The sequence below is a fragment of the Pimephales promelas genome, chromosome 6 (assembly GCF_988280905.1).
Source record: "Pimephales promelas chromosome 6, fPimPro1.hap1.1, whole genome shotgun sequence".
Classification (NCBI taxonomy): Eukaryota; Metazoa; Chordata; class Actinopteri; order Cypriniformes; family Leuciscidae; genus Pimephales; species Pimephales promelas.
This window is the reverse complement of record NC_142774.1, coordinates 26,140,117-26,164,677: the sequence shown is the minus strand read 5'-3', so window position 1 is coordinate 26,164,677 and position 24,561 is coordinate 26,140,117. Positions and strand designations below refer to the sequence as shown.

Sequence of the window (24,561 nt, the reverse complement as noted above, 5' to 3'; positions counted from 1 at the left end):
GTGTAGTAGAGTTCCCAATTGTACTGTGACCTCGATTGGGCCATCATTGCCTACAGCAGTGGGTGTTTCCAAGTTTAGAAAGTGATTTGGTGGAAATGCTCATGACTGATGTCTTTTCCTTGCCGGGAGCTGCTCCATTGGTCCTGGGCTCCTCTTTCCAATATTGGATTGCCACAACGCATTCCAGAAAAGTTTCTAAAACAATCCCCTTTCTCAAAAGGCACAAATGTCAAACAACGCTCAGATTATACCCCTTTCTTCAACATCGACAAAAGCTACACAGAAACTTCATCAACGACACAGAGTTGACGTCCAACGAAAAAGTCCCGCACCTACCCACAAATGATAACGTGGGCATTTCAGACACTTGACGTTGATTGCATTCTTTGAAAACTTGCAATGCCTGACATCACTTTAAGCACATATCCAATGCACTCTTTAACATTACACCCATTTTTTGCAACTGCTTCTTATACAACACAGATTCATGCATCATTGCAAATGGTTCTGCCTTTCAATAAAATTTTCTGCATGTGACCTACAGATGCAAAAACAAAGAAAAACAAAAACAGGACTTCAATGCCCAACACCACTCAGAACATACTCCTTTCTTCAATATTGCAAAAAGCAACACAGAACGTTCACAACGACACAGAGCTCACAACCAAAGACGCCGATCTGTGCCCAATTCACGCTCAGGAAGGAGCATCATGACTCATCATCGTGGGTTGGGAGACAAACACTTTCGAAACACATTTCCAAGCAAAGAACTATAGAAAGGATCCCTGAAAATATAGTCTTAAAGGTTTATGGTAACTTAATCGGCATTCTATTCTGCTGCACCTCTCCTCTGAAAGGGTTTTGCCTATTTGAATTTTGTGGGCTTTAAAGTTTACTTGACAATGACATATATCGGAGCCAAAAGCAGAAAGGACTTCCAAAATCTCTTTGAAGCCTACTGTTACTGTTAAGATATGTGGAATGTCATACTTTTTTGTAAGCTTAGCTACCCGTGTCATGCTTTGTAGTTAATATTTGTTGAAGCTAAATGTAGAAAATCTTTGAAAAGAAAAGTTATGTAGATTAAAAAGAAAAGATGTTCCAAGTCTGTTTCTGTCTTCTTACTCTTCAGCCGGTTTCTCTCTTGGCCAACGTGTGCTTCAGCACCTCATAAGAAAGGATTCTGTACTTAGAACCATCTATCCTTGAGTGTAGTAGAGTTCCCAATTGTACTGTAACCTCGATTGGGCCATCATTGCCTACAGCAGTGGGTGTTTCCAAGTTTAGAAAGTGATTTGGTGGAAATGCTCATGACTGATGTCTTTTCCTTGCCGGGAGCTGCTCCATTGGTCCTGGGCTCCTCTTTCCAATATTGGATTGCCACAACGCATTCCAGAAAAGTTTCTAAAACAATCCCCTTTCTCAAAAGGCACAAATGTTAAACAACGCTCAGATTATACCCCTTTCTTCAACATCGACAAAAGCTACACAGAAACTTCATCAACGACACAGAGTTGACGTCCAACGAAAAAGTCCCGCACCTACCCACAAATGATAACGTGGGCATTTCAGACACTTGACGTTGATTGCATTCTTTGAAAACTTGCAATGCCTGACATCACTTTAAGCACATATCCAATGCACTCTTTAACATTACACCCATTTTTTGCAACTGCTTCTTATACAACACAGATTCAAGCATCATTGCAAATGGTTCTGCCTTTCAATAAAATTTTCTGCATGTGACCTACAGATGCAAAAACAAAGAAAAACCAAAAGAGAACTTCCATGCCCAACACCACTCAGAACATACTCCTTTCTTCAATATTGCAAAAAGCAACACTGAACGTTCATCAACGACACAGAGCTCACAACCAAAGTCGCCGATCTGTGCCCAATTCACGCTCAGGAAGGAGCATCATGACTCACCATCGTGGGTTGGGAGACAAACACTTTCGAAACACATTTCCAAGCAAAGAACTATAGAAATGATCCCTGAAAATATAGTCTTAACGGTTTATGTTAACTCAATCGGCATTCCATTCTGCTGCACCTCTCCTCTGAAAGGGTTTTGCCTATTTGAATTTTGTGGGCTTTAAAGTTTACTTGACAATGACATATATCGGAGCCAAAAGCAGAAAGGACTTCCAAAATCTCTTTGAAGCCTACTGTTACTGTTAAGATATGTGGAATGTCATACTTTTTTGTAAGCTTAGCTACCCGTGTCATGCTTTCTAGTTAATATTTGTTGAAGCTAAATGAAGAAAATCTTTAATAAGAAAAGTTATGTAAATAAAAAGGAAAAGATGTTCCAAGTCTGTTTCTGTCTTCTTACTCTTCAGGCGGTTTCTCTCTTGGCCAACGTGTGCTTCAGCACTTCATAAGAAAGGATTCTGTACTCAGAACCATCTATCCTTGAGTGTAGTAGAGTTCCCAATTGTACGGTGACCTCGATTGGGCCATCATTGCCTACAGCAGTGGGTGGTTCCAAGTTTAGAAAGTGATTTGGTGGAAATGCTCATGATTGATGTCTTTTCCTAGCCGGGAGCTGCTCCATTGGTCCTGGGCTCCTCTTTCCAATATTGGATTGCCACAACGCATTCCAGAAAAGTTTCTAAAACAATCCCCTTTCTCAAAAGGCACAAATGTCAAACAACGCTCAGATTTTACCCCTTTCTTCAACATCGACAAAAGCTACACAGAAACTTCATCAACGACACAGAGTTGACGTCCAACGAAAAAGTCCCGCACCTACCCACAAATGATAACGTGGGCATTTTAGACACTTGACGTTGATTGCATTCTTTAAAAACGTGCAATGGCTGACATCACTTTAAGCACATATCCAATGCACTCTTTACCATAACACCCATTTTTTGCAACGGCTTCTTATACAACACACATTCATGCATCATTGCAAACGGTTCTGCATGTGACCTAAAGATGCAAAAACAAAGAAAAACAAAAACAGGACTTCAATGCCCAACACCACTCAGAACATACTCCTTTCTTCAATATTGCAAAAAGCAACACAGAACGTTCATCAACGACACAGAGCTCACAACCAAAGACGCCGATCTGTGCCCAATTCACACTCAGGAAGGAGCATCATGACTCATCATCGTGGGTTGGGAGACAAACACTTTCGAAATACATTTCCAAGCAAAGAACTATAGAAATGATCCCTGAAAATATAGTCTTAAAGGTTTATGGTAACTCAATCGGCATTCTATTCTGCTGCACCTCTCCTCTGAAAGGGTTTTGCCTATTTGAATTTTGTGGGCTTTAAAGTTTACTTGACAATGACATATATCGGAGCCAAAAGCAGAAAGGACTTCCAAAATCTCTTTGAAGCCTACTGTTACTGTTAAGATATGTGGAATGTCATACTTTTTTGTAAGCTTAGCTACCCGTGTCATGCTTTGTAGTTAATATTTGTTGAAGCTAAATGTAGAAAATCTTTGAAAAGAAAAGTTATGTAGATTAAAAAGAAAAGATGTTCCAAGTCTGTTTCTGTCTTCTTACTCTTCAGCCGGTTTCTCTCTTGGCCAACGTGTGCTTCAGCACCTCATAAGAAAGGATTCTGTACTTAGAACCATCTATCCTTGAGTGTAGTAGAGTTCCCAATTGTACTGTGACCTCGATTGGGCCATCATTGCCTACAGCAGTGGGTGTTTCCAAGTTTAGAAAGTGATTTGGTGGAAATGCTCATGACTGATGTCTTTTCCTTGCCGGGAGCTGCTCCATTGGTCCTGGGCTCCTCTTTCCAATATTGGATTGCCACAACGCATTCCAGAAAAGTTTCTAAAACAATCCCCTTTCTCAAAAGGCACAAATGTCAAACAACGCTCAGATTATACCCCTTTCTTCAACATCGACAAAAGCTACACAGAAACTTCATCAACGACACAGAGTTGACGTCCAACGAAAAAGTCCCGCACCTACCCACAAATGATAACGTGGGCATTTCAGACACTTGACGTTGATTGCATTCTTTGAAAACTTGCAATGCCTGACATCACTTTAAGCACATATCCAATGCACTCTTTAACATTACACCCATTTTTTGCAACTGCTTCTTATACAACACAGATTCATGCATCATTGCAAATGGTTCTGCCTTTCAATAAAATTTTCTGCATGTGACCTACAGATGCAAAAACAAAGAAAAACCAAAAGAGGACTTCCATGCCCAACACCACTCAGAACATACTCCTTTCTTCAATATTGCAAAAAGCAACACTGAACGTTCATCAACGACACAGAGCTCACAACCAAAGTCGCCGATCTGTGCCCAATTCACGCTCAGGAAGGAGCATCATGACTCATCATCGTGGGTTGGGAGACAAACACTTTCGAAACACATTTCCAAGCAAAGAACTATAGAAATGATCCCTGAAAATATAGTCTTAACGGTTTATGTTAACTCAATCGGCATTCCATTCTGCTGCACCTCTCCTCTGAAAGGGTTTTGCCTATTTGAATTTTGTGGGCTTTAAAGTTTACTTGACAATGACATATATCGGAGCCAAAAGCAGAAAGGACTTCCAAAATCTCTTTGAAGCCTACTGTTACTGTTAAGATATGTGGAATGTCATACTTTTTTGTAAGCTTAGCTACCCGTGTCATGCTTTCTAGTTAATATTTGTTGAAGCTAAATGAAGAAAATCTTTAATAAGAAAAGTTATGTAGATAAAAAGGAAAAGATGTTCCAAGTCTGTTTCTGTCTTCTTACTCTTCAGCCGGTTTCTCTCTTGGCCAACGTGTGCTTCAGCACTTCATAAGAAAGGATTCTGTACTCAGAACCATCTATCCTTGAGTGTAGTAGAGTTCCCAATTGTACGGTGACCTCGATTGGGCCATCATTGCCTACAGCAGTGGGTGGTTCCAAGTTTAGAAAGTGATTTGGTGGAAATGCTCATGATTGATGTCTTTTCCTAGCCGGGAGCTGCTCCATTGGTCCTGGGCTCCTCTTTCCAATATTGGATTGCCACAACGCATTCCAGAAAAGTTTCTAAAACAATCCCCTTTCTCAAAAGGCACAAATGTCAAACAACGCTCAGATTTTACCCCTTTCTTCAACATCGACAAAAGCTACACAGAAACTTCATCAACGACACAGAGTTGACGTCCAACGAAAAAGTCCCGCACCTACCCACAAATGATAACGTGGGCATTTTAGACACTTGACGTTGATTGCATTCTTTAAAAACGTGCAATGGCTGACATCACTTTAAGCACATATCCAATGCACTCTTTACCATAACACCCATTTTTTGCAACGGCTTCTTATACAACACACATTCATGCATCATTGCAAACGGTTCTGCATGTGACCTAAAGATGCAAAAACAAAGAAAAACAAAAACAGGACTTCAATGCCCAACACCACTCAGAACATACTCCTTTCTTCAATATTGCAAAAAGCAACACAGAACGTTCATCAACGACACAGAGCTCACAACCAAAGACGCCGACCTGTGCCCAATTCACGCTCAGGAAGGAGCATCATGACTCATCATCGTGGGTTGGGAGACAAATACTTTCGAAACACATTTCCAAGCAAAGAACTAAAGAAATGATCCCTGAAAATATAGTCTTAAAGGTTTATGGTAACTCAATCGGCATTCTATTCTGCTGCACCTCTCCTCTGAAAGGGTTTTGCCTATTTGAATTTTGTGGGCTTTAAAGTTTACTTGACAATGACATATATCGGAGCCAAAAGCAGAAAGGACTTCCAAAATCTCTTTGAAGCCTACTGTTACTGTTAAGATATGTGGAATGTCATACTTTTTTGTAAGCTTAGCTACCCGTGTCATGCTTTGTAGTTAATATTTGTTGAAGCTAAATGTAGAAAATCTTTGAAAAGAAAAGTTATGTAGATTAAAAAGAAAAGATGTTCCAAGTCTGTTTCTGTCTTCTTACTCTTCAGCCGGTTTCTCTCTTGGCCAACGTGTGCTTCAGCACCTCATAAGAAAGGATTCTGTACTTAGAACCATCTATCCTTGAGTGTAGTAGAGTTCCCAATTGTACTGTGACCTCGATTGGGCCATCATTGCCTACAGCAGTGGGTGTTTCCAAGTTTAGAAAGTGATTTGGTGGAAATGCTCATGACTGATGTCTTTTCCTTGCCGGGAGCTGCTCCATTGGTCCTGGGCTCCTCTTTCCAATATTGGATTGCCACAACGCATTCCAGAAAAGTTTCTAAAACAATCCCCTTTCTCAAAAGGCACAAATGTCAAACAACGCTCAGATTATACCCCTTTCTTCAACATCGACAAAAGCTACACAGAAACTTCATCAACGACACAGAGTTGACGTCCAACGAAAAAGTCCCGCACCTACCCACAAATGATAACGTGGGCATTTCAGACACTTGACGTTGATTGCATTCTTTGAAAACTTGCAATGCCTGACATCACTTTAAGCACATATCCAATGCACTCTTTAACATTACACCCATTTTTTGCAACTGCTTCTTATACAACACAGATTCATGCATCATTGCAAATGGTTCTGCCTTTCAATAAAATTTTCTGCATGTGACCTACAGATGCAAAAACAAAGAAAAACCAAAAGAGGACTTCCATGCCCAACACCACTCAGAACATACTCCTTTCTTCAATATTGCAAAAAGCAACACTGAACGTTCATCAACGACACAGAGCTCACAACCAAAGTCGCCGATCTGTGCCCAATTCACGCTCAGGAAGGAGCATCATGACTCATCATCGTGGGTTGGGAGACAAACACTTTCGAAACACATTTCCAAGCAAAGAACTATAGAAATGATCCCTGAAAATATAGTCTTAACGGTTTATGTTAACTCAATCGGCATTCCATTCTGCTGCACCTCTCCTCTGAAAGGGTTTTGCCTATTTGAATTTTGTGGGCTTTAAAGTTTACTTGACAATGACATATATCGGAGCCAAAAGCAGAAAGGACTTCCAAAATCTCTTTGAAGCCTACTGTTACTGTTAAGATATGTGGAATGTCATACTTTTTTGTAAGCTTAGCTACCCGTGTCATGCTTTCTAGTTAATATTTGTTGAAGCTAAATGAAGAAAATCTTTAATAAGAAAAGTTATGTAGATAAAAAGGAAAAGATGTTCCAAGTCTGTTTCTGTCTTCTTACTCTTCAGCCGGTTTCTCTCTTGGCCAACGTGTGCTTCAGCACTTCATAAGAAAGGATTCTGTACTCAGAACCATCTATCCTTGAGTGTAGTAGAGTTCCCAATTGTACGGTGACCTCGATTGGGCCATCATTGCCTACAGCAGTGGGTGGTTCCAAGTTTAGAAAGTGATTTGGTGGAAATGCTCATGATTGATGTCTTTTCCTAGCCGGGAGCTGCTCCATTGGTCCTGGGCTCCTCTTTCCAATATTGGATTGCCACAACGCATTCCAGAAAAGTTTCTAAAACAATCCCCTTTCTCAAAAGGCACAAATGTCAAACAACGCTCAGATTTTACCCCTTTCTTCAACATCGACAAAAGCTACACAGAAACTTCATCAACGACACAGAGTTGACGTCCAACGAAAAAGTCCCGCACCTACCCACAAATGATAACGTGGGCATTTTAGACACTTGACGTTGATTGCATTCTTTAAAAACGTGCAATGGCTGACATCACTTTAAGCACATATGCAATGCACTCTTTACCATAACACCCATTTTTTGCAACGGCTTCTTATACAACACACATTCATGCATCATTGCAAACGGTTCTGCATGTGACCTAAAGATGCAAAAACAAAGAAAAACAAAAACAGGACTTCAATGCCCAACACCACTCAGAACATACTCCTTTCTTCAATATTGCAAAAAGCAACACAGAACGTTCATCAACGACACAGAGCTCACAACCAAAGACGCCGACCTGTGCCCAATTCACGCTCAGGAAGGAGCATCATGACTCATCATCGTGGGTTGGGAGACAAACACTTTCGAAACACATTTCCAAGCAAAGAACTAAAGAAATGATCCCTGAAAATATAGTCTTAAAGGTTTATGGTAACTCAATCGGCATTCTATTCTGCTGCACCTCTCCTCTGAAAGGGTTTTGCCTATTTGAATTTTGTGGGCTTTAAAGTTTACTTGACAATGACATATATCGGAGCCAAAAGCAGAAAGGACTTCCAAAATCTCTTTGAAGCCTACTGTTACTGTTAAGATATGTGGAATGTCATACTTTTTTGTAAGCTTAGCTACCCGTGTCATGCTTTGTAGTTAATATTTGTTGAAGCTAAATGTAGAAAATCTTTGAAAAGAAAAGTTATGTAGATTAAAAAGAAAAGATGTTCCAAGTCTGTTTCTGTCTTCTTACTCTTCAGCCGGTTTCTCTCTTGGCCAACGTGTGCTTCAGCACCTCATAAGAAAGGATTCTGTACTTAGAACCATCTATCCTTGAGTGTAGTAGAGTTCCCAATTGTACTGTGACCTCGATTGGGCCATCATTGCCTACAGCAGTGGGTGTTTCCAAGTTTAGAAAGTGATTTGGTGGAAATGCTCATGACTGATGTCTTTTCCTTGCCGGGAGCTGCTCCATTGGTCCTGGGCTCCTCTTTCCAATATTGGATTGCCACAACGCATTCCAGAAAAGTTTCTAAAACAATCCCCTTTCTCAAAAGGCACAAATGTCAAACAACGCTCAGATTATACCCCTTTCTTCAACATCGACAAAAGCTACACAGAAACTTCATCAACGACACAGAGTTGACGTCCAACGAAAAAGTCCCGCACCTACCCACAAATGATAACGTGGGCATTTCAGACACTTGACGTTGATTGCATTCTTTGAAAACTTGCAATGCCTGACATCACTTTAAGCACATATCCAATGCACTCTTTAACATTACACCCATTTTTTGCAACTGCTTCTTATACAACACAGATTCATGCATCATTGCAAATGGTTCTGCCTTTCAATAAAATTTTCTGCATGTGACCTACAGATGCAAAAACAAAGAAAAACCAAAAGAGGACTTCCATGCCCAACACCACTCAGAACATACTCCTTTCTTCAATATTGCAAAAAGCAACACTGAACGTTCATCAACGACACAGAGCTCACAACCAAAGTCGCCGATCTGTGCCCAATTCACGCTCAGGAAGGAGCATCATGACTCATCATCGTGGGTTGGGAGACAAACACTTTCGAAACACATTTCCAAGCAAAGAACTATAGAAATGATCCCTGAAAATATAGTCTTAACGGTTTATGTTAACTCAATCGGCATTCCATTCTGCTGCACCTCTCCTCTGAAAGGGTTTTGCCTATTTGAATTTTGTGGGCTTTAAAGTTTACTTGACAATGACATATATCGGAGCCAAAAGCAGAAAGGACTTCCAAAATCTCTTTGAAGCCTACTGTTACTGTTAAGATATGTGGAATGTCATACTTTTTTGTAAGCTTAGCTACCCGTGTCATGCTTTCTAGTTAATATTTGTTGAAGCTAAATGAAGAAAATCTTTAATAAGAAAAGTTATGTAGATAAAAAGGAAAAGATGTTCCAAGTCTGTTTCTGTCTTCTTACTCTTCAGCCGGTTTCTCTCTTGGCCAACGTGTGCTTCAGCACTTCATAAGAAAGGATTCTGTACTCAGAACCATCTATCCTTGAGTGTAGTAGAGTTCCCAATTGTACGGTGACCTCGATTGGGCCATCATTGCCTACAGCAGTGGGTGGTTCCAAGTTTAGAAAGTGATTTGGTGGAAATGCTCATGATTGATGTCTTTTCCTAGCCGGGAGCTGCTCCATTGGTCCTGGGCTCCTCTTTCCAATATTGGATTGCCACAACGCATTCCAGAAAAGTTTCTAAAACAATCCCCTTTCTCAAAAGGCACAAATGTCAAACAACGCTCAGATTTTACCCCTTTCTTCAACATCGACAAAAGCTACACAGAAACTTCATCAACGACACAGAGTTGACGTCCAACGAAAAAGTCCCGCACCTACCCACAAATGATAACGTGGGCATTTTAGACACTTGACGTTGATTGCATTCTTTAAAAACGTGCAATGGCTGACATCACTTTAAGCACATATCCAATGCACTCTTTACCATAACACCCATTTTTTGCAACGGCTTCTTATACAACACACATTCATGCATCATTGCAAATGGTTCTGCCTTTCAATAAAATTTTCTGCATGTGACCTACAGATGCAAAAACAAAGAAAAACCAAAAGAGAACTTCCATGCCCAACACCACTCAGAACATACGCCTTTCTTCAATATTGCAAAAAGCAACACTGAACGTTCATCAACGACACAGAGCTCACAACCAAAGTCGCCGATCTGTGCCCAATTCACGCTCAGGAAGGAGCATCATGACTCATCATCGTGGGTTGGGAGACAAACACTTTCGAAACACATTTCCAAGCAAAGAACTATAGAAATGATCCCTGAAAATATAGTCTTAACAGTTTATGTTAACTCAATCGGCATTCCATTCTGCTGCACCTCTCCTCTGAAAGGGTTTTGCCTATTTGAATTTTGTGGGCTTTAAAGTTTACTTGACAATGACATATATCGGAGCCAAAAGCAGAAAGGACTTCCAAAATCTCTTTGAAGCCTACTGTTACTGTTAAGATATGTGGAATGTCATACTTTTTTGTAAGCTTAGCTACCCGTGTCATGCTTTGTAGTTAATATTTGTTGAAGCTAAATGTAGAAAATCTTTGAAAAGAAAAGTTATGTAGATCAAAAAGAAAAGATGTTCCAAGTCTGTTTCTGTCTTCTTACTCTTCAGCCGGTTTCTCTCTTGGCCAACGTGTGCTTCAGCACCTCATAAGAAAGGATTCTGTACTTAGAACCATCTATCCTTGAGTGTAGTAGAGTTCCCAATTGTACTGTGACCTCGATTGGGCCATCATTGCCTACAGCAGTGGGTGTTTCCAAGTTTAGAAAGTGATTTGGTGGAAATGCTCATGACTGATGTCTTTTCCTTGCCGGGAGCTGCTCCATTGGTCCTGGGCTCCTCTTTCCAATATTGGATTGCCACAACGCATTCCAGAAAAGTTTCTAAAACAATCCCCTTTCTCAAAAGGCACAAATGTCAAACAACGCTCAGATTATACCCCTTTCTTCAACATCGACAAAAGCTACACAGAAACTTCATCAACGACACAGAGTTGACGTCCAACGAAAAAGTCCCGCACCTACCCACAAATGATAACGTGGGCATTTCAGACACTTGACGTTGATTGCATTCTTTGAAAACTTGCAATGCCTGACATCACTTTAAGCACATATCCAATGCACTCTTTAACATTACACCCATTTTTTGCAACTGCTTCTTATACAACACAGATTCATGCATCATTGCAAATGGTTCTGCCTTTCAATAAAATTTTCTGCATGTGACCTACAGATGCAAAAACAAAGAAAAACAAAAACAGGACTTCAATGCCCAACACCACTCAGAACATACTCCTTTCTTCAATATTGCAAAAAGCAACACAGAACGTTCACAACGACACAGAGCTCACAACCAAAGACGCCGATCTGTGCCCAATTCACGCTCAGGAAGGAGCATCATGACTCATCATCGTGGGTTGGGAGACAAACACTTTCGAAACACATTTCCAAGCAAAGAACTATAGAAAGGATCCCTGAAAATATAGTCTTAAAGGTTTATGGTAACTTAATCGGCATTCTATTCTGCTGCACCTCTCCTCTGAAAGGGTTTTGCCTATTTGAATTTTGTGGGCTTTAAAGTTTACTTGACAATGACATATATCGGAGCCAAAAGCAGAAAGGACTTCCAAAATCTCTTTGAAGCCTACTGTTACTGTTAAGATATGTGGAATGTCATACTTTTTTGTAAGCTTAGCTACCCGTGTCATGCTTTGTAGTTAATATTTGTTGAAGCTAAATGTAGAAAATCTTTGAAAAGAAAAGTTATGTAGATTAAAAAGAAAAGATGTTCCAAGTCTGTTTCTGTCTTCTTACTCTTCAGCCGGTTTCTCTCTTGGCCAACGTGTGCTTCAGCACCTCATAAGAAAGGATTCTGTACTTAGAACCATCTATCCTTGAGTGTAGTAGAGTTCCCAATTGTACTGTAACCTCGATTGGGCCATCATTGCCTACAGCAGTGGGTGTTTCCAAGTTTAGAAAGTGATTTGGTGGAAATGCTCATGACTGATGTTTTTTCCTTGCCGGGAGCTGCTCCATTGGTCCTGGGCTCCTCTTTCCAATATTGGATTGCCACAACGCATTCCAGAAAAGTTTCTAAAACAATCCCCTTTCTCAAAAGGCACAAATGTTAAACAACGCTCAGATTATACCCCTTTCTTCAACATCGACAAAAGCTACACAGAAACTTCATCAACGACACAGAGTTGACGTCCAACGAAAAAGTCCCGCACCTACCCACAAATGATAACGTGGGCATTTCAGACACTTGACGTTGATTGCATTCTTTGAAAACTTGCAATGCCTGACATCACTTTAAGCACATATCCAATGCACTCTTTAACATTACACCCATTTTTTGCAACTGCTTCTTATACAACACAGATTCAAGCATCATTGCAAATGGTTCTGCCTTTCAATAAAATTTTCTGCATGTGACCTACAGATGCAAAAACAAAGAAAAACCAAAAGAGAACTTCCATGCCCAACACCACTCAGAACATACTCCTTTCTTCAATATTGCAAAAAGCAACACTGAACGTTCATCAACGACACAGAGCTCACAACCAAAGTCGCCGATCTGTGCCCAATTCACGCTCAGGAAGGAGCATCATGACTCACCATCGTGGGTTGGGAGACAAACACTTTCGAAACACATTTCCAAGCAAAGAACTATAGAAATGATCCCTGAAAATATAGTCTTAACGGTTTATGTTAACTCAATCGGCATTCCATTCTGCTGCACCTCTCCTCTGAAAGGGTTTTGCCTATTTGAATTTTGTGGGCTTTAAAGTTTACTTGACAATGACATATATCGGAGCCAAAAGCAGAAAGGACTTCCAAAATCTCTTTGAAGCCTACTGTTACTGTTAAGATATGTGGAATGTCATACTTTTTTGTAAGCTTAGCTACCCGTGTCATGCTTTCTAGTTAATATTTGTTGAAGCTAAATGAAGAAAATCTTTAATAAGAAAAGTTATGTAAATAAAAAGGAAAAGATGTTCCAAGTCTGTTTCTGTCTTCTTACTCTTCAGGCGGTTTCTCTCTTGGCCAACGTGTGCTTCAGCACTTCATAAGAAAGGATTCTGTACTCAGAACCATCTATCCTTGAGTGTAGTAGAGTTCCCAATTGTACGGTGACCTCGATTGGGCCATCATTGCCTACAGCAGTGGGTGGTTCCAAGTTTAGAAAGTGATTTGGTGGAAATGCTCATGATTGATGTCTTTTCCTAGCCGGGAGCTGCTCCATTGGTCCTGGGCTCCTCTTTCCAATATTGGATTGCCACAACGCATTCCAGAAAAGTTTCTAAAACAATCCCCTTTCTCAAAAGGCACAAATGTCAAACAACGCTCAGATTTTACCCCTTTCTTCAACATCGACAAAAGCTACACAGAAACTTCATCAACGACACAGAGTTGACGTCCAACGAAAAAGTCCCGCACCTACCCACAAATGATAACGTGGGCATTTTAGACACTTGACGTTGATTGCATTCTTTAAAAACGTGCAATGGCTGACATCACTTTAAGCACATATCCAATGCACTCTTTACCATAACACCCATTTTTTGCAACGGCTTCTTATACAACACACATTCATGCATCATTGCAAACGGTTCTGCATGTGACCTAAAGATGCAAAAACAAAGAAAAACAAAAACAGGACTTCAATGCCCAACACCACTCAGAACATACTCCTTTCTTCAATATTGCAAAAAGCAACACAGAACGTTCATCAACGACACAGAGCTCACAACCAAAGACGCCGATCTGTGCCCAATTCACGCTCAGGAAGGAGCATCATGACTCATCATCGTGGGTTGGGAGACAAACACTTTCGAAACACATTTCCAAGCAAAGAACTATAGAAATGATCCCTGAAAATATAGTCTTAAAGGTTTATGGTAACTCAATCGGCATTCTATTCTGCTGCACCTCTCCTCTGAAAGGGTTTTGCCTATTTGAATTTTGTGGGCTTTAAAGTTTACTTGACAATGACATATATCGGAGCCAAAAGCAGAAAGGACTTCCAAAATCTCTTTGAAGCCTACTGTTACTGTTAAGATATGTGGAATGTCATACTTTTTTGTAAGCTTAGCTACCCGTGTCATGCTTTGTAGTTAATATTTGTTGAAGCTAAATGTAGAAAATCTTTGAAAAGAAAAGTTATGTAGATTAAAAAGAAAAGATGTTCCAAGTCTGTTTCTGTCTTCTTACTCTTCAGCCGGTTTCTCTCTTGGCCAACGTGTGCTTCAGCACCTCATAAGAAAGGATTCTGTACTTAGAACCATCTATCCTTGAGTGTAGTAGAGTTCCCAATTGTACTGTGACCTCGATTGGGCCATCATTGCCTACAGCAGTGGGTGTTTCCAAGTTTAGAAAGTGATTTGGTGGAAATGCTCATGACTGATGTCTTTTCCTTGCCGGGAGCTGCTCCATTGGTCCTGGGCTCCTCTTTCCAATATTGGATTGCCACAACGCATTCCAGAAAAGTTTCTAAAACAATCCCCTTTCTCAAAAGGCACAAATGTCAAACAACGCTCAGATTATACCCCTTTCTTCAACATCGACAAAAGCTACACAGAAACTTCATCAACGACACAGAGTTGACGTCCAACGAAAAAGTCCCGCACCTACCCACAAATGATAACGTGGGCATTTCAGACACTTGACGTTGATTGCATTCTTTGAAAACTTGCAATGCCTGACATCACTTTAAGCACATATCCAATGCACACTTTAACATTACACCCATTTTTTGCAACTGCTTCTTATACAACACAGATTCATGCATCATTGCAAATGGTTCTGCCTTTCAATAAAATTTTCTGCATGTGACCTACAGATGCAAAAACAAAGAAAAACCAAAAGAGGACTTCCATGCCCAACACCACTCAGAACATACTCCTTTCTTCAATATTGCAAAAAGCAACACTGAACGTTCATCAACGACACAGAGCTCACAACCAAAGTCGCCGATCTGTGCCCAATTCACGCTCAGGAAGGAGCATCATGACTCATCATCGTGGGTTGGGAGACAAACACTTTCGAAACACATTTCCAAGCAAAGAACTATAGAAATGATCCCTGAAAATATAGTCTTAACGGTTTATGTTAACTCAATCGGCATTCCATTCTGCTGCACCTCTCCTCTGAAAGGGTTTTGCCTATTTGAATTTTGTGGGCTTTAAAGTTTACTTGACAATGACATATATCGGAGCCAAAAGCAGAAAGGACTTCCAAAATCTCTTTGAAGCCTACTGTTACTGTTAAGATATGTGGAATGTCATACTTTTTTGTAAGCTTAGCTACCCGTGTCATGCTTTCTAGTTAATATTTGTTGAAGCTAAATGAAGAAAATCTTTAATAAGAAAAGTTATGTAGATAAAAAGGAAAAGATGTTCCAAGTCTGTTTCTGTCTTCTTACTCTTCAGCCGGTTTCTCTCTTGGCCAACGTGTGCTTCAGCACTTCATAAGAAAGGATTCTGTACTCAGAACCATCTATCCTTGAGTGTAGTAGAGTTCCCAATTGTACGGTGACCTCGATTGGGCCATCATTGCCTACAGCAGTGGGTGGTTCCAAGTTTAGAAAGTGATTTGGTGGAAATGCTCATGATTGATGTCTTTTCCTAGCCGGGAGCTGCTCCATTGGTCCTGGGCTCCTCTTTCCAATATTGGATTGCCACAACGCATTCCAGAAAAGTTTCTAAAACAATCCCCTTTCTCAAAAGGCACAAATGTCAAACAACGCTCAGATTTTACCCCTTTCTTCAACATCGACAAAAGCTACACAGAAACTTCATCAACGACACAGAGTTGACGTCCAACGAAAAAGTCCCGCACCTACCCACAAATGATAACGTGGGCATTTTAGACACTTGACGTTGATTGCATTCTTTAAAAACGTGCAATGGCTGACATCACTTTAAGCACATATCCAATGCACTCTTTACCATAACACCCATTTTTTGCAACGGCTTCTTATACAACACACATTCATGCATCATTGCAAACGGTTCTGCATGTGACCTAAAGATGCAAAAACAAAGAAAAACAAAAACAGGACTTCAATGCCCAACACCACTCAGAACATACTCCTTTCTTCAATATTGCAAAAAGCAACACAGAACGTTCATCAACGACACAGAGCTCACAACCAAAGACGCCGACCTGTGCCCAATTCACGCTCAGGAAGGAGCATCATGACTCATCATCGTGGGTTGGGAGACAAACACTTTCGAAACACATTTCCAAGCAAAGAACTAAAGAAATGATCCCTGAAAATATAGTCTTAAAGGTTTATGGTAACTCAATCGGCATTCTATTCTGCTGCACCTCTCCTCTGAAAGGGTTTTGCCTATTTGAATTTTGTGGGCTTTAAAGTTTACTTGACAATGACATATATCGGAGCCAAAAGCAGAAAGGACTTCCAAAATCTCTTTGAAGCCTACTGTTACTGTTAAGATATGTGGAATGTCATACTTTTTTGTAAGCTTAGCTACCCGTGTCATGCTTTGTAGTTAATATTTGTTGAAGCTAAATGTAGAAAATCTTTGAAAAGAAAAGTTATGTAGATTAAAAAGAAAAGATGTTCCAAGTCTGTTTCTGTCTTCTTACTCTTCAGCCGGTTTCTCTCTTGGCCAACGTGTGCTTCAGCACCTCATAAGAAAGGATTCTGTACTTAGAACCATCTATCCTTGAGTGTAGTAGAGTTCCCAATTGTACTGTGACCTCGATTGGGCCATCATTGCCTACAGCAGTGGGTGTTTCCAAGTTTAGAAAGTGATTTGGTGGAAATGCTCATGACTGATGTCTTTTCCTTGCCGGGAGCTGCTCCATTGGTCCTGGGCTCCTCTTTCCAATATTGGATTGCCACAACGCATTCCAGAAAAGTTTCTAAAACAATCCCCTTTCTCAAAAGGCACAAATGTCAAACAACGCTCAGATTATACCCCTTTCTTCAACATCGACAAAAGCTACACAGAAACTTCATCAACGACACAGAGTTGACGTCCAACGAAAAAGTCCCGCACCTACCCACAAATGATAACGTGGGCATTTCAGACACTTGACGTTGATTGCATTCTTTGAAAACTTGCAATGCCTGACATCACTTTAAGCACATATCCAATGCACTCTTTAACATTACACCCATTTTTTGCAACTGCTTCTTATACAACACAGATTCATGCATCATTGCAAATGGTTCTGCCTTTCAATAAAATTTTCTGCATGTGACCTACAGATGCAAAAACAAAGAAAAACCAAAAGAGGACTTCCATGCCCAACACCACTCAGAACATACTCCTTTCTTCAATATTGCAAAAAGCAACACTGAACGTTCATCAACGACACAGAGCTCACAACCAAAGTCGCCGATCTGTGCCCAATTCACGCTCAGGAAGGAGCATCATGACTCATCATCGTGGGTTGGGAGACAAACACTTTCGAAACACATTTCCAAGCAAAGAACTATAGAAATGATCCCTGAAAATATAGTCTTAACGGTTTATGTTAACTCAATCGGCATTCCATTCTGCTGCACCTCTCCTCTGAAAGGGTTTTGCCTATTTGAATTTTGTGGGCTTTAAAGTTTACTTGACAATGACATATATCGGAGCCAAAAGCAGAAAGGACTTCCAAAATCTCTTTGAAGCCTACTGTTACTGTTAAGATATGTGGAATGTCATACTTTTTTGTAAGCTTAGCTACCCGTGTCATGCTTTCTAGTTAATATTTGTTGAAGCTAAATGAAGAAAATCTTTAATAAGAAAAGTTATGTAGATAAAAAGGAAAAGATGTTCCAAGTCTGTTTCTGTCTTCTTACTCTTCAGCCGGTTTCTCTCTTGGCCAACGTGTGCTTCAGCACTTCATAAGAAAGGATTCTGTACTCAGAACCATCTATCCTTGAGTGTAGTAGAGTTCCCAATTGTACGGTGACCTCGATTGGGCCATCATTGCCTACAGCAGTGGGTGGTTCCAAGTTTAGAAAGTGATTTGGTGGAAATGCTCATGATTGATGTCTTTTCCTAGCCGGGAGCTGCTCCATTGGTCCTGGGCTCCTCTTTCCAATATTGGATTGCCACAACGCATTCCAGAAAAGTTTCTAAAACAATCCCCTTTCTCAAAAGGCACAAATGTCAAACAACGCTCAGATTTTACCCCTTTCTTCAACATCGACAAAAGCTACACAGAAACTTCATCAACGACACAGAGTTGACGTCCAACGAAAAAGTCCCGCACCTACCCACAAATGATAACGTGGGCATTTTAGACACTTGACGTTGATTGCATTCTTTAAAAACGTGCAATGGCTGACATCACTTTAAGCACATATCCAATGCACTCTTTACCATAACACCCATTTTTTGCAACGGCTTCTTATACAACACACATTCATGCATCATTGCAAACGGTTCTGCATGTGACCTAAAGATGCAAAAACAAAGAAAAACAAAAACAGGACTTCAATGCCCAACACCACTCAGAACATACTCCTTTCTTCAATATTGCAAAAAGCAACACAGAACATTCATCAACGACACAGAGCTCACAACCAAAGACGCCGACCTGTGCCCAATTCACGCTCAGGAAGGAGCATCATGACTCATCATCGTGGGTTGGGAGACAAACACTTTCGAAACACATTTCCAAGCAAAGAACTAAAGAAATGATCCCTGAAAATATAGTCTTAAAGGTTTATGGTAACTCAATCGGCATTCTATTCTGCTGCACCTCTCCTCTGAAAGGGTTTTGCCTATTTGAATTTTGTGGGCTTTAAAGTTTACTTGACAATGACATATATCGGAGCCAAAAGCAGAAAGGACTTCCAAAATCTCTTTGAAGCCTACTGTTACTGTTAAGATATGTGGAATGTCATACTTTTTTGTAAGCTTAGCTACCCGTGTCATGCTTTGTAGTTAATATTTGTTGAAGCTAAATGTAGAAAATCTTTGAAAAGAAAAGTTATGTAGATTAAAAAGAAAAGATGTTCCAAGTCTGTTTCTGTCTTCTTACTCTTCAGCCGGTTTCTCTCTTGGCCAACGTGTGCTTCAGCACCTCATAAGAAAGGATTCTGTACTTAGAACCATCTATCCTTGAGTGTAGTAGAGTTCCCAATTGTACTGTGACCTCGATTGGGCCATCATTGCCTACAGCAGTGGGTGTTTCCAAGTTTAGAAAGTGATTTGGTGGAAATGCTCATGACTGATGTCTTTTCCTTGCCGGGAGCTGCTCCATTGGTCCTGGGCTCCTCTTTCCAATATTGGATTGCCACAACGCATTCCAGAAAAGTTTCTAAAACAATCCCCTTTCTCAAAAGGCACAAATGTCAAACAACGCTCAGATTATACCCCTTTCTTCAACATCGACAAAAGCTACACAGAAACTTCATCAACGACACAGAGTTGACGTCCAACGAAAAAGTCCCGCACCTACCCACAAATGATAACGTGGGCATTTCAGACACTTGACGTTGATTGCATTCTTTGAAAACTTGCAATGCCTGACATCACTTTAAGCACATATCCAATGCACTCTTTAACATTACACCCATTTTTTGCAACTGCTTCTTATACAACACAGATTCATGCATCATTGCAAATGGTTCTGCCTTTCAATAAAATTTTCTGCATGTGACCTACAGATGCAAAAACAAAGAAAAACCAAAAGAGGACTTCCATGCCCAACACCACTCAGAACATACTCCTTTCTTCAATATTGCAAAAAGCAACACTGAACGTTCATCAACGACACAGAGCTCACAACCAAAGTCGCCGATCTGTGCCCAATTCACGCTCAGGAAGGAGCATCATGACTCATCATCGTGGGTTGGGAGACAAACACTTTCGAAACACATTTCCAAGCAAAGAACTATAGAAATGATCCCTGAAAATATAGTCTTAACGGTTTATGTTAACTCAATCGGCATTCCATTCTGCTGCACCTCTCCTCTGAAAGGGTTTTGCCTATTTGAATTTTGTGGGCTTTAAAGTTTACTTGACAATGACATATATCGGAGCCAAAAGCAGAAAGGACTTCCAAAATCTCTTTGAAGCCTACTGTTACTGTTAAGATATGTGGAATGTCATACTTTTTTGTAAGCTTAGCTACCCGTGTCATGCTTTCTAGTTAATATTTGTTGAAGCTAAATGAAGAAAATCTTTAATAAGAAAAGTTATGTAGATAAAAAGGAAAAGATGTTCCAAGTCTGTTTCTGTCTTCTTACTCTTCAGCCGGTTTCTCTCTTGGCCAACGTGTGCTTCAGCACTTCATAAGAAAGGATTCTGTACTCAGAACCATCTATCCTTGAGTGTAGTAGAGTTCCCAATTGTACGGTGACCTCGATTGGGCCATCATTGCCTACAGCAGTGGGTGGTTCCAAGTTTAGAAAGTGATTTGGTGGAAATGCTCATGATTGATGTCTTTTCCTAGCCGGGAGCTGCTCCATTGGTCCTGGGCTCCTCTTTCCAATATTGGATTGCCACAACGCATTCCAGAAAAGTTTCTAAAACAATCCCCTTTCTCAAAAGGCACAAATGTCAAACAACGCTCAGATTTTACCCCTTTCTTCAACATCGACAAAAGCTACACAGAAACTTCATCAACGACACAGAGTTGACGTCCAACGAAAAAGTCCCGCACCTACCCACAAATGATAACGTGGGCATTTTAGACACTTGACGTTGATTGCATTCTTTAAAAACGTGCAATGGCTGACATCACTTTAAGCACATATCCAATGCACTCTTTACCATAACACCCATTTTTTGCAACGGCTTCTTATACAACACACATTCATGCATCATTGCAAATGGTTCTGCCTTTCAATAAAATTTTCTGCATGTGACCTACAGATGCAAAAACAAAGAAAAACCAAAAGAGAACTTCCATGCCCAACACCACTCAGAACATACGCCTTTCTTCAATATTGCAAAAAGCAACACTGAACGTTCATCAACGACACAGAGCTCACAACCAAAGTCGCCGATCTGTGCCCAATTCACGCTCAGGAAGGAGCATCATGACTCATCATCGTGGGTTGGGAGACAAACACTTTCGAAACACATTTCCAAGCAAAGAACTATAGAAATGATCCCTGAAAATATAGTCTTAACAGTTTATGTTAACTCAATCGGCATTCCATTCTGCTGCACCTCTCCTCTGAAAGGGTTTTGCCTATTTGAATTTTGTGGGCTTTAAAGTTTACTTGACAATGACATATATCGGAGCCAAAAGCAGAAAGGACTTCCAAAATCTCTTTGAAGCTTACTGTTACTGTTAAGATATGTGGAATGTCATACTTTTTTGTAAGCTTAGCTACCCGTGTCATGCTTTGTAGTTAATATTTGTTGAAGCTAAATGTAGAAAATCTTTGAAAAGAAAAGTTATGTAGATCAAAAAGAAAAGATGTTCCAAGTCTGTTTCTGTCTTCTTACTCTTCAGCCGGTTTCTCTCTTGGCCAACGTGTGCTTCAGCACCTCATAAGAAAGGATTCTGTACTTAGAACCATCTATCCTTGAGTGTAGTAGAGTTCCCAATTGTACTGTGACCTCGATTGGGCCATCATTGCCTACAGCAGTGGGTGTTTCCAAGTTTAGAAAGTGATTTGGTGGAAATGCTCATGACTGATGTCTTTTCCTTGCCGGGAGCTGCTCCATTGGTCCTGGGCTCCTCTTTCCAATATTGGATTGCCACAACGCATTCCAGAAAAGTTTCTAAAACAATCCCCTTTCTCAAAAGGCACAAATGTCAAACAACGCTCAGATTATACCCCTTTCTTCAACATCGACAAAAGCTACACAGAAACTTCATCAACGACACAGAGTTGACGTCCAACGAAAAAGTCCCGCACCTACCCACAAATGATAACGTGGGCATTTCAGACACTTGACGTTGATTGCATTCTTTGAAAACTTGCAATGCCTGACATCACTTTAAGCACATATCCAATGCACTCTTTAACATTACACCCATTTTTTGCAACTGCTTCTTATACAACACAGATTCATGCATCATTGCAAATGGTTCTGCCTTTCAATAAAATTTTCTGCATGTGACCTACAGATGCAAAAACAAAGAAAAACAAAAACAGGACTTCAATGCCCAACACCACTCAGAACATACTCCTTTCTTCAATATTGCAAAAAGCAACACAGAACGTTCATCAACGACACAGAGCTCACAACCAAAGACGCCGATCTGTGCCCAATTCACGCTCAGGAAGGAGCATCATGACTCATCATCGTGGGTTGGGAGACAAACACTTTCGAAACACATTTCCAAGCAAAGAACTATAGAAAGGATCCCTGAAAATATAGTCTTAAAGGTTTATGGTAACTTAATCGGCATTCTATTCTGCTGCACCTCTCCTCTGAAAGGGTTTTGCCTATTTGAATTTTGTGGGCTTTAAAGTTTACTTGACAATGACATATATCGGAGCCAAAAGCAGAAAGGACTTCCAAAATCTCTTTGAAGCCTACTGTTACTGTTAAGATATGTGGAATGTCATACTTTTTTGTAAGCTTAGCTACCCGTGTCATGCTTTGTAGTTAATATTTGTTGAAGCTAAATGTAGAAAATCTTTGAAAAGAAAAGTTATGTAGATTAAAAAGAAAAGATGTTCCAAGTCTGTTTCTGTCTTCTTACTCTTCAGCCGGTTTCTCTCTTGGCCAACGTGTGCTTCAGCACCTCATAAGAAAGGATTCTGTACTTAGAACCATCTATCCTTGAGTGTAGTAGAGTTCCCAATTGTACTGTAACCTCGATTGGGCCATCATTGCCTACAGCAGTGGGTGTTTCCAAGTTTAGAAAGTGATTTGGTGGAAATGCTCATGACTGATGTCTTTTCCTTGCCGGGAGCTGCTCCATTGGTCCTGGGCTCCTCTTTCCAATATTGGATTGCCACAACGCATTCCAGAAAAGTTTCTAAAACAATCCCCTTTCTCAAAAGGCACAAATGTTAAACAACGCTCAGATTATACCCCTTTCTTCAACATCGACAAAAGCTACACAGAAACTTCATCAACGACACAGAGTTGACGTCCAACGAAAAAGTCCCGCACCTACCCACAAATGATAACGTGGGCATTTCAGACACTTGACGTTGATTGCATTCTTTGAAAACTTGCAATGCCTGACATCACTTTAAGCACATATCCAATGCACACTTTAACATTACACCCATTTTTTGCAACTGCTTCTTATACAACACAGATTCATGCATCATTGCAAATGGTTCTGCCTTTCAATAAAATTTTCTGCATGTGACCTACAGATGCAAAAACAAAGAAAAACCAAAAGAGGACTTCCATGCCCAACACCACTCAGAACATACTCCTTTCTTCAATATTGCAAAAAGCAACACTGAACGTTCATCAACGACACAGAGCTCACAACCAAAGTCGCCGATCTGTGCCCAATTCACGCTCAGGAAGGAGCATCATGACTCATCATCGTGGGTTGGGAGACAAACACTTTTGAAACACATTTCCAAGCAAAGAACTATAGAAATGATCCCTGAAAATATAGTCTTAACGGTTTATGTTAACTCAATCGGCATTCCATTCTGCTGCACCTCTCCTCTGAAAGGGTTTTGCCTATTTGAATTTTGTGGGCTTTAAAGTTTACTTGACAATGACATATATCGGAGCCAAAAGCAGAAAGGACTTCCAAAATCTCTTTGAAGCCTACTGTTACTGTTAAGATATGTGGAATGTCATACTTTTTTGTAAGCTTAGCTACCCGTGTCATGCTTTCTAGTTAATATTTGTTGAAGCTAAATGAAGAAAATCTTTAATAAGAAAAGTTATGTAGATAAAAAGGAAAAGATGTTCCAAGTCTGTTTCTGTCTTCTTACTCTTCAGCCGGTTTCTCTCTTGGCCAACGTGTGCTTCAGCACTTCATAAGAAAGGATTCTGTACTCAGAACCATCTATCCTTGAGTGTAGTAGAGTTCCCAATTGTACGGTGACCTCGATTGGGCCATCATTGCCTACAGCAGTGGGTGGTTCCAAGTTTAGAAAGTGATTTGGTGGAAATGCTCATGATTGATGTCTTTTCCTAGCCGGGAGCTGCTCCATTGGTCCTGGGCTCCTCTTTCCAATATTGGATTGCCCCAACGCATTCCAGAAAAGTTTCTAAAACAATCCCCTTTCTCAAAAGGCACAAATGTCAAACAACGCTCAGATTTTACCCCTTTCTTCAACATCGACAAAAGCTACACAGAAACTTCATCAACGACACAGAGTTGACGTCCAACGAAAAAGTCCCGCACCTACCCACAAATGATAACGTGGGCATTTTAGACACTTGACGTTGATTGCATTCTTTGAAAACTTGCAATGCCTGACATCACTTTAAGCACTTATCCAATGCACTCTTTAACATTACACCCATTTTTTGCAACTGCTTCTTATACAACACAG

At 40.4% G+C, this 24,561-nt stretch overlaps 20 non-coding genes across 20 annotated transcripts; all 20 read right to left on the bottom strand.

The window, feature by feature from the left end:
* Positions 1-588: 588 nt before the first annotated feature.
* On the bottom strand, positions 589-801 carry LOC148978647 (small nucleolar RNA U3). The gene has a single exon (XR_016169166.1). It is a non-coding gene; the product is annotated as a small nucleolar RNA U3 (small nucleolar RNA).
* Positions 802-1,797: 996 nt separating this feature from the next.
* On the bottom strand, positions 1,798-2,011 carry LOC148978646 (small nucleolar RNA U3). Its single transcript, XR_016169104.1, has one exon. It is a non-coding gene; the product is annotated as a small nucleolar RNA U3 (small nucleolar RNA).
* A 976-nt stretch (positions 2,012-2,987) lies between these two features.
* LOC148978645 (small nucleolar RNA U3) lies at positions 2,988-3,201 on the bottom strand. The gene has a single exon (XR_016169121.1). It is a non-coding gene; the product is annotated as a small nucleolar RNA U3 (small nucleolar RNA).
* Positions 3,202-4,197: 996 nt separating this feature from the next.
* On the bottom strand, positions 4,198-4,411 carry LOC148978644 (small nucleolar RNA U3). The gene has a single exon (XR_016169055.1). It is a non-coding gene; the product is annotated as a small nucleolar RNA U3 (small nucleolar RNA).
* A 976-nt stretch (positions 4,412-5,387) lies between these two features.
* Positions 5,388-5,601, bottom strand: LOC148978643 (small nucleolar RNA U3). The gene has a single exon (XR_016169151.1). It is a non-coding gene; the product is annotated as a small nucleolar RNA U3 (small nucleolar RNA).
* A 996-nt stretch (positions 5,602-6,597) lies between these two features.
* On the bottom strand, positions 6,598-6,811 carry LOC148978642 (small nucleolar RNA U3). Its single transcript, XR_016169054.1, has one exon. It is a non-coding gene; the product is annotated as a small nucleolar RNA U3 (small nucleolar RNA).
* Positions 6,812-7,787: 976 nt separating this feature from the next.
* LOC148978641 (small nucleolar RNA U3) lies at positions 7,788-8,001 on the bottom strand. The gene has a single exon (XR_016169148.1). It is a non-coding gene; the product is annotated as a small nucleolar RNA U3 (small nucleolar RNA).
* A 996-nt stretch (positions 8,002-8,997) lies between these two features.
* LOC148978640 (small nucleolar RNA U3) lies at positions 8,998-9,211 on the bottom strand. The gene has a single exon (XR_016169053.1). It is a non-coding gene; the product is annotated as a small nucleolar RNA U3 (small nucleolar RNA).
* A 996-nt stretch (positions 9,212-10,207) lies between these two features.
* On the bottom strand, positions 10,208-10,421 carry LOC148978639 (small nucleolar RNA U3). Its single transcript, XR_016169110.1, has one exon. It is a non-coding gene; the product is annotated as a small nucleolar RNA U3 (small nucleolar RNA).
* Positions 10,422-11,417: 996 nt separating this feature from the next.
* LOC148978638 (small nucleolar RNA U3) lies at positions 11,418-11,630 on the bottom strand. Its single transcript, XR_016169165.1, has one exon. It is a non-coding gene; the product is annotated as a small nucleolar RNA U3 (small nucleolar RNA).
* Positions 11,631-12,626: 996 nt separating this feature from the next.
* On the bottom strand, positions 12,627-12,840 carry LOC148978637 (small nucleolar RNA U3). The gene has a single exon (XR_016169103.1). It is a non-coding gene; the product is annotated as a small nucleolar RNA U3 (small nucleolar RNA).
* Positions 12,841-13,816: 976 nt separating this feature from the next.
* LOC148978636 (small nucleolar RNA U3) lies at positions 13,817-14,030 on the bottom strand. Its single transcript, XR_016169099.1, has one exon. It is a non-coding gene; the product is annotated as a small nucleolar RNA U3 (small nucleolar RNA).
* Positions 14,031-15,026: 996 nt separating this feature from the next.
* On the bottom strand, positions 15,027-15,240 carry LOC148978635 (small nucleolar RNA U3). Its single transcript, XR_016169052.1, has one exon. It is a non-coding gene; the product is annotated as a small nucleolar RNA U3 (small nucleolar RNA).
* Positions 15,241-16,216: 976 nt separating this feature from the next.
* LOC148978634 (small nucleolar RNA U3) lies at positions 16,217-16,430 on the bottom strand. The gene has a single exon (XR_016169147.1). It is a non-coding gene; the product is annotated as a small nucleolar RNA U3 (small nucleolar RNA).
* Positions 16,431-17,426: 996 nt separating this feature from the next.
* LOC148978633 (small nucleolar RNA U3) lies at positions 17,427-17,640 on the bottom strand. Its single transcript, XR_016169051.1, has one exon. It is a non-coding gene; the product is annotated as a small nucleolar RNA U3 (small nucleolar RNA).
* A 976-nt stretch (positions 17,641-18,616) lies between these two features.
* On the bottom strand, positions 18,617-18,830 carry LOC148978632 (small nucleolar RNA U3). The gene has a single exon (XR_016169157.1). It is a non-coding gene; the product is annotated as a small nucleolar RNA U3 (small nucleolar RNA).
* Positions 18,831-19,826: 996 nt separating this feature from the next.
* On the bottom strand, positions 19,827-20,040 carry LOC148978631 (small nucleolar RNA U3). The gene has a single exon (XR_016169050.1). It is a non-coding gene; the product is annotated as a small nucleolar RNA U3 (small nucleolar RNA).
* A 996-nt stretch (positions 20,041-21,036) lies between these two features.
* LOC148978630 (small nucleolar RNA U3) lies at positions 21,037-21,250 on the bottom strand. Its single transcript, XR_016169109.1, has one exon. It is a non-coding gene; the product is annotated as a small nucleolar RNA U3 (small nucleolar RNA).
* Positions 21,251-22,246: 996 nt separating this feature from the next.
* LOC148978629 (small nucleolar RNA U3) lies at positions 22,247-22,460 on the bottom strand. Its single transcript, XR_016169129.1, has one exon. It is a non-coding gene; the product is annotated as a small nucleolar RNA U3 (small nucleolar RNA).
* A 996-nt stretch (positions 22,461-23,456) lies between these two features.
* LOC148978628 (small nucleolar RNA U3) lies at positions 23,457-23,670 on the bottom strand. Its single transcript, XR_016169184.1, has one exon. It is a non-coding gene; the product is annotated as a small nucleolar RNA U3 (small nucleolar RNA).
* Between the last annotated feature and the right edge of the window lie 891 nt (positions 23,671-24,561).